Genomic DNA, 13,215 nt, shown 5'->3' on the forward strand with positions numbered 1-13,215 from the left:
CCCATTTGGGATGTCTCAGTAGGGCTGGGGCACGGCCTGCACGGGAAAAAGTGTTTGCCCTTGAAATTCTCTCCTCTGCGCTCTGGCCTCAGTCGGCACGGAATGGATGCGAATGTCCCGTGAGAGCAGCTCAGGGTCTGTGACGGTGACGCTGGGGCAGTGACGGTGACACTGGGGCAGTGACGGTGCCTCCGTTACCCCAGCACTGATGCTGTCCCCATGGTTTCTCCCCCGGGTGCCCATCCCCTGGAGCGATGCTCTCTGTCCCCATCCTCTCTCCGTGTCTGTTCCCAGCCCAGCTCAGCGCCCTCGGGTTCGGCAGGGGCTGTGTTCACCCCTCCCAGCGCACAAATGCCGCGGGCAGAGGCGCCGCAAAGCCAACACCGAAGTGATTTAATGGCAGAAGCCCGAAAGCGGGATCTGGGAGGTGCTGAGGCTGGAGAGGGTGGGAGAGTGCCCGTCTCTGTCTCCTCATCTCCTCTGGGTGTGGGAGCCATGGGGACGGTGCTGGAGTGGTGCGTTACTGGTGGCCGTACTGGTGTCTCCTTCCAGTCCGTGTCCCTCTGCACAAAACTGGCACTGTCCAGTGACATTGACAGGGTCACCCGCTCCTGCAGTTTGGATCCCCTGGTGCATCCTTGCTCCTCGATGCCGCTGCCAGCTCCTTCTTGCCGGCTCCTTCTTGCCGGCTCCTTCTTGCCATCTCTTTCTTGCCATCACTGGCGCTGGAGGCAGTGGTGAAGGTGTCAGAGCCGGCGCTTGGCAGGACCGGGGCCAGCGCTGTCGTGCTGGGCAGGGGGGTCCTGGTGTCCCTCATCTTCTGCTCCGCTTTGCTGGGATCTCGTCAGGCGGTGACATCTCCTGCCCCTGGGGGTCTCTGGCTGGCACTGGGCGCTTGGCATTGTTGGCCGCTGCGGCTCCCGGTCCTGGCAGCCCCCCGCAGCAGCCGGTGCCCGGTGTCAGGGGCAGGCGGGGGAGCAGCTCCTCCATCAGTTGGGCCGTGGAGGGCGGCTGAGGCTGGGGGGCAGGTGGAGGGCTGGGCAGGGGGCTCAGCAAGGGGATCCGCATGGGGCTGAGCCAAGGCCACTTCAGGTCTTCTGGCTGGGGAGCAGGTGGAGGGCTGGGCAGGGGGCTCAGCAAGGGGATCCGCATGGGGCTGAGCCAAGGCCACTTCAGGTCTTCTGTCTGGGGAGCTGGTGGAGGGCTGGGCAGGGGGCTCAGCAGTGGGATCCTCAGGGGGCTGAGCCAAGGCCACATCATTTCTTCCGGCTGGTTGTCCCTGCAGGGACTGCCCATGGGACTGTCCTCTGCCGGCTGCTGGGGACTCTGCTCAGGGCTCTGCAGGGGACTCCTCTGCAGGCAGGGGGGCAGCTCTGTGGCCCCATCCAGGAGCGGCTCCGCTGCCGCTGGCTCCTCCGTGCAGCCGCCATCTGCCCTGCGCTCCGAGAGGTGGGGAGATGTTGAGGGAGGGGGTCAAGTGGGGGACGTGGGGACATGGGGGACGGTGTCCTCACCATCCCTCAGCCCCCCGCCACCACGGGCTCCTGGGGACAGCTGCTGTCATACACGTACTTGGGGAGCTCGTCGTAGACATCGTTGGTCACGCTGGGGCCGTGGGTTGTACAGCCGGTGTCCCCGCTGTCCCCGAGCGGTGACAGCACCACTTGTTCCTGGGAGTGGGTGCTGTCGGCCGTGGGCTCCCAGAAACCGTCAATCTCCAGGAGGCTGTTGGGGAAATGAAGGCCATGAGGGACGGTGTCCTCGCCGTCCCCCAGCCCCACGGCCACCAGTCCGTCCTTGGGGCAGCCGCCCTGCGCCACGTACTCGGAGAGGTCGGGCAGCTGGCTGAGGAAGGCGGGAGAGCTGGGGACACGGCTGGTGACCTCGCCGTCCTGCAGCCCCAGTGCCACCGGCCCTCGCTCTCTGGGGCTGGTGTCCTGTGCCCTGTGCTCGGAGAGATCGGGGAGCTCGTTGAGGCAGGTGCTGGGTTTGGGGTGTCAGGGACATTGGGTTGGTGACCTCGCTGTCCCCCAGCCCCAGTGCCAGCACTGGCTGCTTTGGGCAGCCGCCCTGTGCCACGTACTCAGAGAGGTCGGGGAGCTCCCTGAGGAAGGCGGCCAAGTCGGGGCTGACGGGGACATCGGGGATGGCGTCCCCCACATCCATGGCGTCGAGCCAGGCGGACACGTCATCAGCCGTGGTGTCCTGTGCCGGCTCAGGAACGGCCCCAGTGCAGGTGTTTGGTCCCTGCTGGGGCAGCTCCACCAGGCTCTCTAGGGCTGCCGGGGTGGTCACCACTCCTGCCAAAGCAAACAAAGCCCCCCAAGGTGGGTGATGGCAGCTGTGCTCAGCTCGGCCACCCGCCCGCGGGCTCTGCCAGCCCAGCACTCACCTGTGGGCTCCCCGGTGGTTGTGTCTGCTGGTGCGGCCAGGGCGGGCTGGTGGGGGCTGGCAGCGGGGACGCCCAGCTCCATGGCCACCCCGTCCCTGCCGGAGGCCTCCGCTGGCTCCTGGGTGCTGCCGGGCAGGGTGTGGGGCACAGGGGGGCCCTGCGCCCGCCGAGCTGCGGGGCCACGTTGTTTCGGGGGCACAGGCAACTGGAAAGAGCCTGTGGGGTACAGGGGCTGCCCCTGGACCCCAGCCCACAGCCCCAGCCCCATGGGCTGATGTGGCACCAGTGTGGTCCCTGTGACCACCTGCTGTCCCCAGGGGTAGGATGGGGGACAGGCAGCAGGGGCAGGGGCCAGCTGGACCCCTTGGGGGAGCTGGACCAGCTGGACCCCTTGGGGGAGCTGGACCTGCTGCACCCCCTGGGGCAGCTGGAGCCCTTGGGGGCCCTGCAGGATCTGCACCCCTGGTTGGAGCTGCAGCCCTTGGGGGAGCGGGACCTGCTGCAGCCCCGGGACCAGCTGCAGCCCTTGGGGGAGCTGGACGGGGTGCCCAGGTTGGGGGAGCTGGAGCCCATGCAGCAGCTGCTCCCCTTGGGGGAGCTGGGCTGGCTGCACCCCCTGGCACAGCTGCACCCCTTGCGGGAGCTGCACCAGCTGCCCCAGGGCCCCCGGCACCCCCTGCCAGGCGCTGCCCTGTCCCAGCTGGTGGGTGACAGGGTGGAACTGGGCAGGCTGGGGGGACACCAGCAGCCCTGGGACAGAGGGCAGCACGTGGGCAGGGACCGGTGGTGCCACGGCCGGGGTGGTGAAGCTCCTGGTCCGTCCCTTCGACGCCATGGGCAGCTGCAGAGGGATCCTCTCTGTCGGGGAAGCACAGAGGGGTGAGGGCTTGAGTTTCGCAGCACAACTTCCCATCCCAGGGATTTCCCGTCCTGCTGCTGATTGCCTGGCCTGGTTTGCCCTGAATGATGGTTTCCTAACAATGATTTCTCAGCTCCGCATTCGTTTCCCATCTTGACGGTCTCCTGTCTCCACAATTTCCCATTCCAAATGTGATTTCTTTGGGGGGCTGGATTTCCTCACCCCAATTTGTTGGAGTGAAGAAGACTGGGAAGGAAAGATGTCGCTTTTGCACTACCTTCATTTTTTCTCTGCTGTTTTCTGCACAAGGAGGAGTCTCTAGGGGCTAACGGGCTCATGTTTGCCTCAGACCCACAAGGTCCTTTGCCCCGTGCACCCCACGTGCTGCTTTTCCTGCAGCGGGGCAGACAGGAGAAGGATTTGCCAGCACGGAGGGGCTGGCTCCTCGTAAAGAGCAGCCGGACAGAATTTCCCCCGGTGCCCAAAGCACTTCCAGCTGGTGATGAATCTGCCATCACAGGCATTGGAGCCCGTCATTGGTGCTGAACTGGGGCAGGGAAGCTCTGAAACCTCCCCAGGACAAGTCCCGGTCCCTCACCTGTCTCAGCTGCGGTGGCGAAACGGGGTGAGGATGAGGGTGGTGGAGGAATGACGAGGGTGAGGATGAGAGTGGAAGAGGATGATACTGGACGATGATGGACGGGGAAGAGGTTGAACGATGATGGAAGACGATGAGGTTGGCTGAGGATGGATGAGGTTGGACGAGGTTAAGTTTGGGTGATGATGGATGAGGATGAGGTTGGCTAAGGATGAGGGTGAGGATGAGGATCAATGAGTTTGGGCTCGTCTGCTCTTCTCGCAGTGACAGGCACTGGAGAGCGCTGGGCAATCCGACCAGACAGTTGGGCTGTCAGCGGCCAGATGGCCTTGGGGACAGTGTGGGGTCGTCATGGCAACGCACGGTGACATCACAGAGGCCTTGGGAGCGTGGGTGGTGTCGCCTGTGCTGCGGTGTCACCGCTGGTCGGGAGCTGTGGGGATATTGACCCTGAGGAGAGGGGGATGGAGAGTGAAGATCACACCTCTGACCTACAGAACTTTCCGGAAGGTTTTCCACAGCTGTGAGGATGTGACTGGAATCTGAGCCTTGCTTCCCCCGTTCATCCACACCGGCATGGAACAGATTTGGTTTTCTTTGGTTTTCCCCTTTTTTGTCCTTTCCATAGAACCAACACACTCGCACCGTCCAGAACTCAGAAACTCATCTGCTTTTCTGTTTTAATTGTTTGTGACCCTGGCACCAGCAGAGATGAGCGAGAAAGCCAGGAACTGTGAAATAAACAGAAATCCGTAAACTCTCTGCATTTATGAGCGTCCTCTTCTAGTCCTTCCTCCACGTACCGCATCCATGTTTGCTCCACTCACATAAAGGCACTTTCCTCTCTAACCCCTGTTGTTCCTTTTCACAGCAGCAGGATTCGTGTCCGTGTCTCCTTGGGGAATTTTCTACGTTTGCTTTCTTCCCAGCCCCCTATCAATGGCTTTTAATGAGTATATTTGCTGTGAGGGTTTTTAATATTTGTTGATAAAGCAGTCTGCAAAATGCACATCAGTCTGTCATACGCATAACACTGTCACAGGTGTCGTGATGTCCCCATGGGGTTTCTTTACATAGAGAATATGATTTTAATGGGCTGTACTACCACAGTGATGTTAACGTGTCAATAAATGTTGTGATAGAGCTGCTAATTTCACAGAATGAGACCTTTCCCTTTTGTAGGCCAGTTTGCTGAGAAATGGGTTAAGTTGAACCAGAAAATAAGCGTCAGAGGCACTTGTGGTGGGAAGGTTCAGCAGCCAAGCTGATCCTGGGGACTGCAGCAGGGAATGAGCTCCGAGTGTCCCTCGTCCCTGCCGTGGGGCTCGGGTGAGGCTGAGGACGAGCCCCTGACCTTAACAACAGGTCGCAGGGGATGTTTTCCGTGACAGTTTCCCTAGAAACACATCACAATTTATCCCGATGACTTTAGCGGCAAGCGAAGCATTCAAAGTCTTAGCTCTTTCCATGAGGAAGTTTGTGCTGCCAGAGCTCCCCTAGAATTGAAGCTGGCCAGTGCTGTGAAGGACAATAAAAGGGGCTTTTGAAAATACATTAATGGCAAAGGACAAACTAGAAATAATATTGGCCCATTAGTTGATGTGCATGATCACCTTATTAGCAGGGATGTAGACAAAGCAGAGAAGTTTCATGCTTTCTTCGCCTCAGTCTTCAACACTGAAGATGGAGTTGGGGGTCCCCGTATCCTTGGGTTAGAGAACCATGGCTGAGAGAGCAATGAACTCCCAATCAATGCAGAGCTCGTACGGGCTCTGCTACTGCAGCCTGAACCCTACAAGTGGATGGGGCATGATGGGATCATCCAGGGGTGCTTGAAGAGCTGCTGACGGCATAGCGAGAACTCTCTCCATGACTTTTCAGCGCTTCTGGGAATCTGGAGAGGGCTGGGAAGGCTGGAAGATGGAAAATGTTGTCCCAACCTACAAGGAGAACAACAGGGATGACCCCGGCGACTACAGACCTGTCAGCCTCACTAAACCCAGAGGCTGGCCTGCCCCCTTCCTCACAGGCCCATGTTATTGAACACGGCAGCAAGCAGAGCTGTCAGTGTTGAAATCAGACAGGCCATGTGTGTCCCTGGGGTGTCAAGGAGAACTTAGTAAGGAGCATTTTTCTCAGCAGTTCAGTCCCAGCTCCCTGCAAATGCCTCATCACCCACCTGCGGCCTATAAAGAGAAGAGCCCCAGGGGAATTGTCCTCTCCATCTGAGGTTCTTCTGCTTCCACCACAGGGCTGCTGCAGGAACAGCAGTGTCCCCTGTCCATGCAGATGGCATCGTATGGGACTTGCAAGAGGTTCAGAAACAGGCTCTGACCACCCTCAGGGGCTAAAATATTTCCCCATGAGTGGCCTGAATCTCGCCATGTCTGCTCATGACACAGAAATGTACCTTTGTTTTCTCATAAGTTCCCTGGGGGGAAGGAAACAAAACAAAACAAAGACACCACCAAAATCCCCCGGATTATCGCTTGTGGCCTCAGTGAGGCTGTTGGGGAAATGAAGGCCATGAGGGACGGTGTCCCCGCTGTCCCCCAGCCCCACGGCCACCGCTCCGTTCTCGGGGCAGCCGCCCTGTGCCACGTACTCAGAGAGGTCAGGGAGGCGGCCAAGTCAGGGCTGTCGGGGACATCGTGGATGGTGTCCCCCACATCCATGGCGTCGAGCCAGGCGTGCACGTCATCGGCCACGGTGTCCTGGGCTCAGGAATGGCCTCAGCACAGGTCCTGGTCAGTCTCCTGTCTCAGCCATCACAGTCAAAGGGAAGAGGATGAGGGTGGACGAGTTTGGCCTTGTCTGCTGCTGCTTCTCGCAGTCACAGACACTGCAGAGCACTCGGAAATGCGGCCAGACAGGTGGGCTGTCATCTGCCTGGTGGCCTTGGGGACGGCATGGAGTCATCATGGCAACGCTCGGTGACATCAGTCCCTAAATTCCTTTGCAGTATGTCAGTGGGGTTTCCCTGTTGGCCTCTGGTACCTCAGGAGCCCCTGGCTCATCCCCATGAGACTCCAGGAGTGCTGCAGTGAGGCCAACACGTCCCAGGGCCACCAGCTGAGGGTCCTCACTAGACCCCCCGTCCTTGGCGTCTCGTCCCACAGCTTGTCAAGGGTGAGCCCGACATCATCCCCCTCCCCATCATGTCCATGAAGCTGCCAACTGAGATATTCCTGTGGCCACAGGTCAAGAGCCACGTCCCGTATGCGTGTAGAGCTCAAGTGAGGAGCAGCTCTGCACAGGCATTGGGGTTGGAGGCCACAGCAGCTTCCTCGCGGTCCTGGTGTCCCTGACAGCTTTAATTCTTCATTCTTTCCACTTCCTCCTCATCAACAGTAACCACAAGTGGTGGTTGTATTCAATTGGTCCTTAATTTGTGCAGGTTTTCTGCAGGCTTGTGACTGTGCTTTCTCCTCTCTTTGAATGAGGAAAATCTTGGTGCGTCCTGCCCAGGAACTAAAGAAATGCACAGAGCTGATGGAGAGAGAGGTGCCGATCAAGGAGGGAAAGCCGGTTGCTTCTAACGGTAAATTTTCTTGGCTGTAGTTGTAGCCAAAAGCCTTAAGAACAAATGCTGCGAACCTAGAGCTGCTTTGCCACGTTGAACTGTGCTCAGTGAGGGGAGGTGTGAGTGTTGGTGATCAGTGAAGTCACCTTGTACCTGCAGGACTGAAGGGCATCAGAACCCCCTTAAGGCCCCATTTGGGATGTCTCAGTAGGGCTGGGGCACGGCCTGCACGGGAAAAAGTGTTTGCCCTTGAAATTCTCTCCTCTGCGCTCTGGCCTCAGTCGGCACGGAATGGGTGCGAATGTCCCGTGAGAGCAGCTCAGGGTCTGTGACGGTGACGCTGGGGCAGTGACGGTGACACTGGGGCAGTGACGGTGCCTCCGTTACCCCAGCACTGATGCTGTCCCCATGGTTTCTCCCCCGGGTGCCCATCCCTTGGAGCGATGCTCTCTGTCCCCATCCTCTCTCCGTGTCTGTTCCCAGCCCAGCTCAGCGCCCTCGGGTTCGGCAGGGGCTGTGTTCACCCCTCCCAGCGCACAAATGCCGCGGGCAGAGGCGCCGCAAAGCCAACACCGAAGTGATTTAATGGCAGAAGCCCGAAAGCGGGATCTGGGAGGTGCTGAGGCTGGAGAGGGTGGGAGAGTGCCCGTCTCTGTCTCCTCATCTCCTCTGGGTGTGGGAGCCATGGGGACGGTGCTGGAGTGGTGCGTTACTGGTGGCCGTACTGGTGTCTCCTTCCAGTCCGTGTCCCTCTGCACATAACTGGCACTGTCCAGTGACATTGACAGGGTCACCCGCTCCTGCAGTTTGGATCCCCTGGTGCATCCTTGCTCCTCGATGCCGCTGCCAGCTCCTTCTTGCCGGCTCCTTCTTGCCGGCTCCTTCTTGCCATCTCTTTCTTGCCATCACTGGCGCTGGAGGCAGTGGTGAAGGTGTCAGAGCCGGCGCTTGGCAGGACCGGGGCCAGCGCTGTCGTGCTGGGCAGGGGGGTCCTGGTGTCCCTCATCTTCTGCTCCGCTTTGCTGGGATCTCGTCAGGCGGTGACATCTCCTGCCCCTGGGGGTCTCTGGCTGGCACTGGGCGCTTGGCATTGTTGGCCGCTGCGGCTCCCGGTCCTGGCAGCCCCCAGCAGCAGCCGGTGCCCGGTGTCAGGGGCAGGCGGGGGAGCAGCTCCTCCATCAGTTGGGCCGTGGAGGGCGGCTGAGGCTGGGGGGCAGGTGGAGGGCTGGGCAGGGGGCTCAGCAAGGGGATCCGCATGGGGCTGAGCCAAGGCCACTTCAGGTCTTCTGTCTGGGGAGCTGGTGGAGGGCTGGGCAGGGGGCTCAGCAGTGGGATCCTCAGGGGGCTGAGCCAAGGCCACATCATTTCTTCCGGCTGGTTGTCCCTGCAGGGACTGCCCATGGGACTGTCCTCTGCCGGCTGCTGGGGACTCTGCTCAGGGCTCTGCAGGGGACTCCTCTGCAGGCAGGGGGGCAGCTCTGTGGCCCCATCCAGGAGCGGCTCCGCTGCCGCTGGCTCCTCCGTGCAGCCGCCATCTGCCCTGCGCTCCGAGAGGTGGGGAGATGTTGAGGGAGGGGGTCAAGTGGGGGACGTGGGGACATGGGGGACGGTGTCCTCACCATCCCTCAGCCCCCCGCCACCACGGGCTCCTGGGGACAGCTGCTGTCATACACGTACTTGGGGAGCTCGTCGTAGACATCGTTGGTCACGCTGGGGCCGTGGGTTGTACAGCCGGTGTCCCCGCTGTCCCCGAGCGGTGACAGCACCACTTGTTCCTGGGAGTGGGTGCTGTCGGCCGTGGGCTCCCAGAAACCGTCAATCTCCAGGAGGCTGTTGGGGAAATGAAGGCCATGAGGGACGGTGTCCTCGCCATCCCCCAGCCCCACGGGCACCAGTCCGTCCTTGGGGCAGCCGCCCTGTGCCACGTACTCGGAGAGGTCGGGCAGCTGGCTGAGGAAGGCGGGAGAGCTGGGGACACGGCTGGTGACCTCGCCGTCCTGCAGCCCCAGTGCCACCGGCCCTCGCTCTCTGGGGCTGGTGTCCTGTGCCCTGTGCTCGGAGAGATCGGGGAGCTCGTTGAGGCAGGTGCTGGGTTTGGGGTGTCAGGGACATTGGGTTGGTGACCTCGCTGTCCCCCAGCCCCAGTGCCAGCGCTGGCTGCTTTGGGCAGCCGCCCTGTGCCACGTACTCAGAGAGGTCGGGGAGCTCCCTGAGGAAGGCGGCCAAGTCGGGGCTGACGGGGACATCGGGGATGGCGTCCCCCACATCCATGGCGTCGAGCCAGGCGGACACGTCATCAGCCGCGGTGTCCTGTGCCGGCTCAGGAACGGCCCCAGTGCAGGTGTTTGGTCCCTGCTGGGGCAGCTCCACCAGGCTCTCTAGGGCTGCCGGGGTGGTCACCGCTTCTGCCAAAGCCAACAAAGCCCCCCAAGGTGGGTGATGGCAGCTGTGCTCAGCTCGGCCACCCGCCCGCGGGCTCTGCCAGCCCAGCACTCACCTGTGGGCTCCCCGGTGGTTGTGTCTGCTGGTGCGGCCAGGGCGGGCTGGTGGGGGCTGGCAGCGGGGACGCCCAGCTCCATGGCCACCCCGTCCCTGCCGGAGGCCTCTGCTGGCTCCTGGGCACTGCCGGGCAGGGTGTGGGGCACAGGGGGGCCCTGCGCCCGCTGAGCTGCGGGGCCACGTTGTTTCGGGGGCACAGGCAACTGGAAAGAGCCTGTGGGGTACAGGGGCTGCCCCTGGACCCCAGCCCACAGCCCCAGCCCTGTGGGCTGATGTGGCACCAGTGTGGTCCCTGTGACCACCTGCTGTCCCCAGGGGTAGGATGGGGGACAGGCAGCAGGGGCAGGGGCCAGCTGGACCCCTTGGGGGAGCTGGACCAGCTGGACCCCTTGGGGGAGCTGGACCTGCTGCACCCCCTGGGGCAGCTGGAGCCCTTGGGGGCCCTGCAGGATCTGCACTCCTGGTTGGAGCTGCAGCCCTTGGGGGAGCGGGACCTGCTGCAGCCCCGGGACCAGCTGCAGCCCTTGGGGGAGCTGGACGGGGTGCCCAGGTTGGGGGAGCTGGAGCCCATGCAGCACCTGCTCCCCTTGGGGGAGCTGGGCTGGCTGCACCCCCTGGCACAGCTGCACCCCTTGCGGGAGCTGCACCAGCTGCCCCAGGGCCCCCGGCACCCCCTGCCAGGCGCTGCCCTGTCCCAGCTGGTGGGTGACAGGGTGGAACTGGGCAGGCTGGGGGGACACCAGCAGCCCTGGGACAGAGGGCAGCACGTGGGCAGGGACCGGTGGTGCCACGGCCGGGGTGGTGAAGCTCCTGGTCCGTCCCTTCGACGCCATGGGCAGCTGCAGAGGGATCCTCTCTGTCGGGGAAGCACAGAGGGGTGAGGGCTTGAGTTTCACAGCACAACTTCCCATCCCAGGGATTTCCCGTCCTGCTGCTGATTGCCTGGCCTGGTTTGCCCTGAATGACGGTTTCCTAACAATGATTTCTCAGCTCCGCATTTGTTTCCCATCCTGACGGTCTCCTGTCCCCACAATTTCCCATTCCAAATGTGATTTCTTTCGGGTGGCTGGATTTCCTCACCCCAATTTGTTGGAGTGAAGAGGGTTGGGAAGGAAAGATTTTGTTTTTTCACTACCTGCAGTTTTTCTCTCCTGTTTTCTGCACAAGGAGGAGTCTCTAGGGGCTAACGGGCTCATGTTTGCCTCAGACCCACATGGTCCTTTGCCCCGTGCACCCCACGTGCTGCTTTTCCTGCAGCGGGGCAGACAGGAGGAGGATTTGCCAGCACGGAGGGGCTGGCTCCTCGTAAAGAGCAGCCGGACAGAATTTCCCCCGGTGCCCAAAGCACTTCCAGCTGGTGATGAATCTGCCATCACAGGCAATGGAGCCCGTCATTGGTGCTGAACCGGGGCAGGGAAGCTCTGAAACCTCCCCAGGACAAGTCCCGGTCCCTCACCTGTCTCAGCTGCGGTGGCGAAACGGGGTGAGGATGAGGGTGGTCGAGGAATGACGAGGGTGAGGATGAGGGTGGATGAGGATGATACGGGACAATGATGGACGGGGAAGAGGTTGAACGATGACGGAAGAGGAGGTTGGGTGAGGATGGATGAGGTTGGACGAGGATAAGGTTGGGTGATGATGGATGAGGATGAGGTTGGTTGAGGATGAGGATGGACGAGGATAAGGTTGGGTGATGATGGATGAGGATGAGGTTGGTTGAGGATGGATCAGGATGAGGATCAATGAGTTTGGGCTCGTCTGCTCTTCTCGCAGTGACAGGCACTGGAGAGCGCTGGGCAATCCGACCAGACAGTTGGGCTGTCAGCGGCCAGATGGCCTTGGGGACAGCGTGGGGTCGTCATGGCAACGCACGGTGACATCACAGAGGCCTTGAGAACCCGGGTGGTGTCACCTGTGCTGCGGTGTCACCGCTGGTCGGGAGCTGTGGGGTTATTGACCCTGAGGAGAGGGGGATGCAGAGTGGAGATCACACCTCTGACCTACAGAACTTTCCAGAAGGTTTTCCACAGCTGTGAGGATGTGACTGGAATCAGAGCCTTGCTTCCCCCGTTCATCCACACCGGCATGGAACAGAGTTGGTTTTCTTTGGTTTTCCCCTTTTTTGTCCTTTCCAAAGAACCAACACACTCGCATCGTCCAGAACTCGGAAACTCATCTGCTTTTCTGTTTTAATTGTTTGTGACCCTGGCACCAGCAGAGATGAGCGAGAAAGCCAGGAACTGTGAAATAAACAGAAATCCGTAAACTCTCTGCATTTATGAGCGTCCTCTTCTAGTCCTTCCTCCACGTACCGCATCCATGTTTGCTCCACTCACATAAAGGCACTTTCCTCTCTAACCCCTGTTGTTCCTTTTCACAGCAGCAGGATTCGTGTCCGTGTCTCCTTGGGGAATTTTCTACGTTTGCTTTATTCCCAGCCCCCTATCAATGGCTTTAAATGAGTATATTTGCTGTGAGGGTTTTTAATATTTGTTGATAAAGCAGTCTGCAAAATGCACATCAGTCTGTCATACGCATAACACTGTCACAGGTGTCGTGATGTCACCATGGGGTTTATTTACATAGAGAATATGATTTTAATGGACTATACCACCACAGTGATGTTAACGTGTCAATAAACGTTGTGATAGAGCTGCTAATTTCACAGAATGAGACCTTTCCCTTTTGTAGGCCAGTTTGCTGAGAAATGGGTTAAGTAGAACCAGAAAATAAGCGTCAGAGGCACTTGTGGTGGGAAGGTTCAGCAGCCAAGCTGATCCTGGGGACTGCAGCAGGGAATGAGCTCCGAGTGTCCCTCGTCCCTGCCGTGGGGCTCGGGTGAGGCTGAGGACGAGCCCCTGACCTTAACAACAGGTCGCAGAGGGTGTTTTCCGTGACAGTTTCCCTAGAAACACATCACAATTTATCCCGATGAATTTAGCGGCAAGCGAAGCATTCAAAGTCTTAGCTCTTTCCATGAGGAAGTTTGTGCTGCCAGAGCTCCCCTAGAATTGAAGCTGGCCAGTGCTGTGAAGGACAATAAAAGGGGCTTTTGAAAATACATTAATGGCAAAGGACAAACTAGAAAGAATATTGGCCCATTAGTTGATGTGCATGATCACCTTATTAGCAGGGATGTAGACAAAGCAGAGAAGTTTCATGCTTTCTTCGCCTCAGTCTTCAACACTGAAGATGGATTTGGAGGCCCCCATAGCCCTGGTTAGAGAACCATGGCTGAGAGAGCAATGAACTCCCAATCAATGCAGAGCTCGTACGGGCTCTGCTACTGCAGCCTGAACCCTACAAGTGGATGGGGCATGATGGGATCATCCAGGGGTGCTTGA

The 13,215-nt window shown here is 59.9% G+C and overlaps 1 long non-coding RNA gene across 2 annotated transcripts; it reads left to right on the plus strand.

Annotated features, from left to right (window-relative positions):
* Nucleotides 1-1,512: 1,512 nt before the first annotated feature.
* LOC139828321 (uncharacterized) lies at nucleotides 1,513-12,140 on the plus strand. Of its 2 annotated transcripts, none has more exons than XR_011739839.1 (2): nucleotides 1,513-7,390; nucleotides 11,645-12,140. It is a non-coding gene; the product is annotated as an uncharacterized lncRNA (long non-coding RNA). The 2 variants fall into 2 exon arrangements; XR_011739840.1 differs by lacking the exon at nucleotides 1,513-7,390 and adding an exon at nucleotides 10,410-11,354.
* The last annotated feature ends 1,075 nt before the right edge of the window (nucleotides 12,141-13,215 follow it).

Source organism: Patagioenas fasciata, chromosome 6 (assembly GCF_037038585.1).
Source record: "Patagioenas fasciata isolate bPatFas1 chromosome 6, bPatFas1.hap1, whole genome shotgun sequence".
Taxonomy (NCBI): domain Eukaryota; kingdom Metazoa; phylum Chordata; class Aves; order Columbiformes; family Columbidae; genus Patagioenas; species Patagioenas fasciata.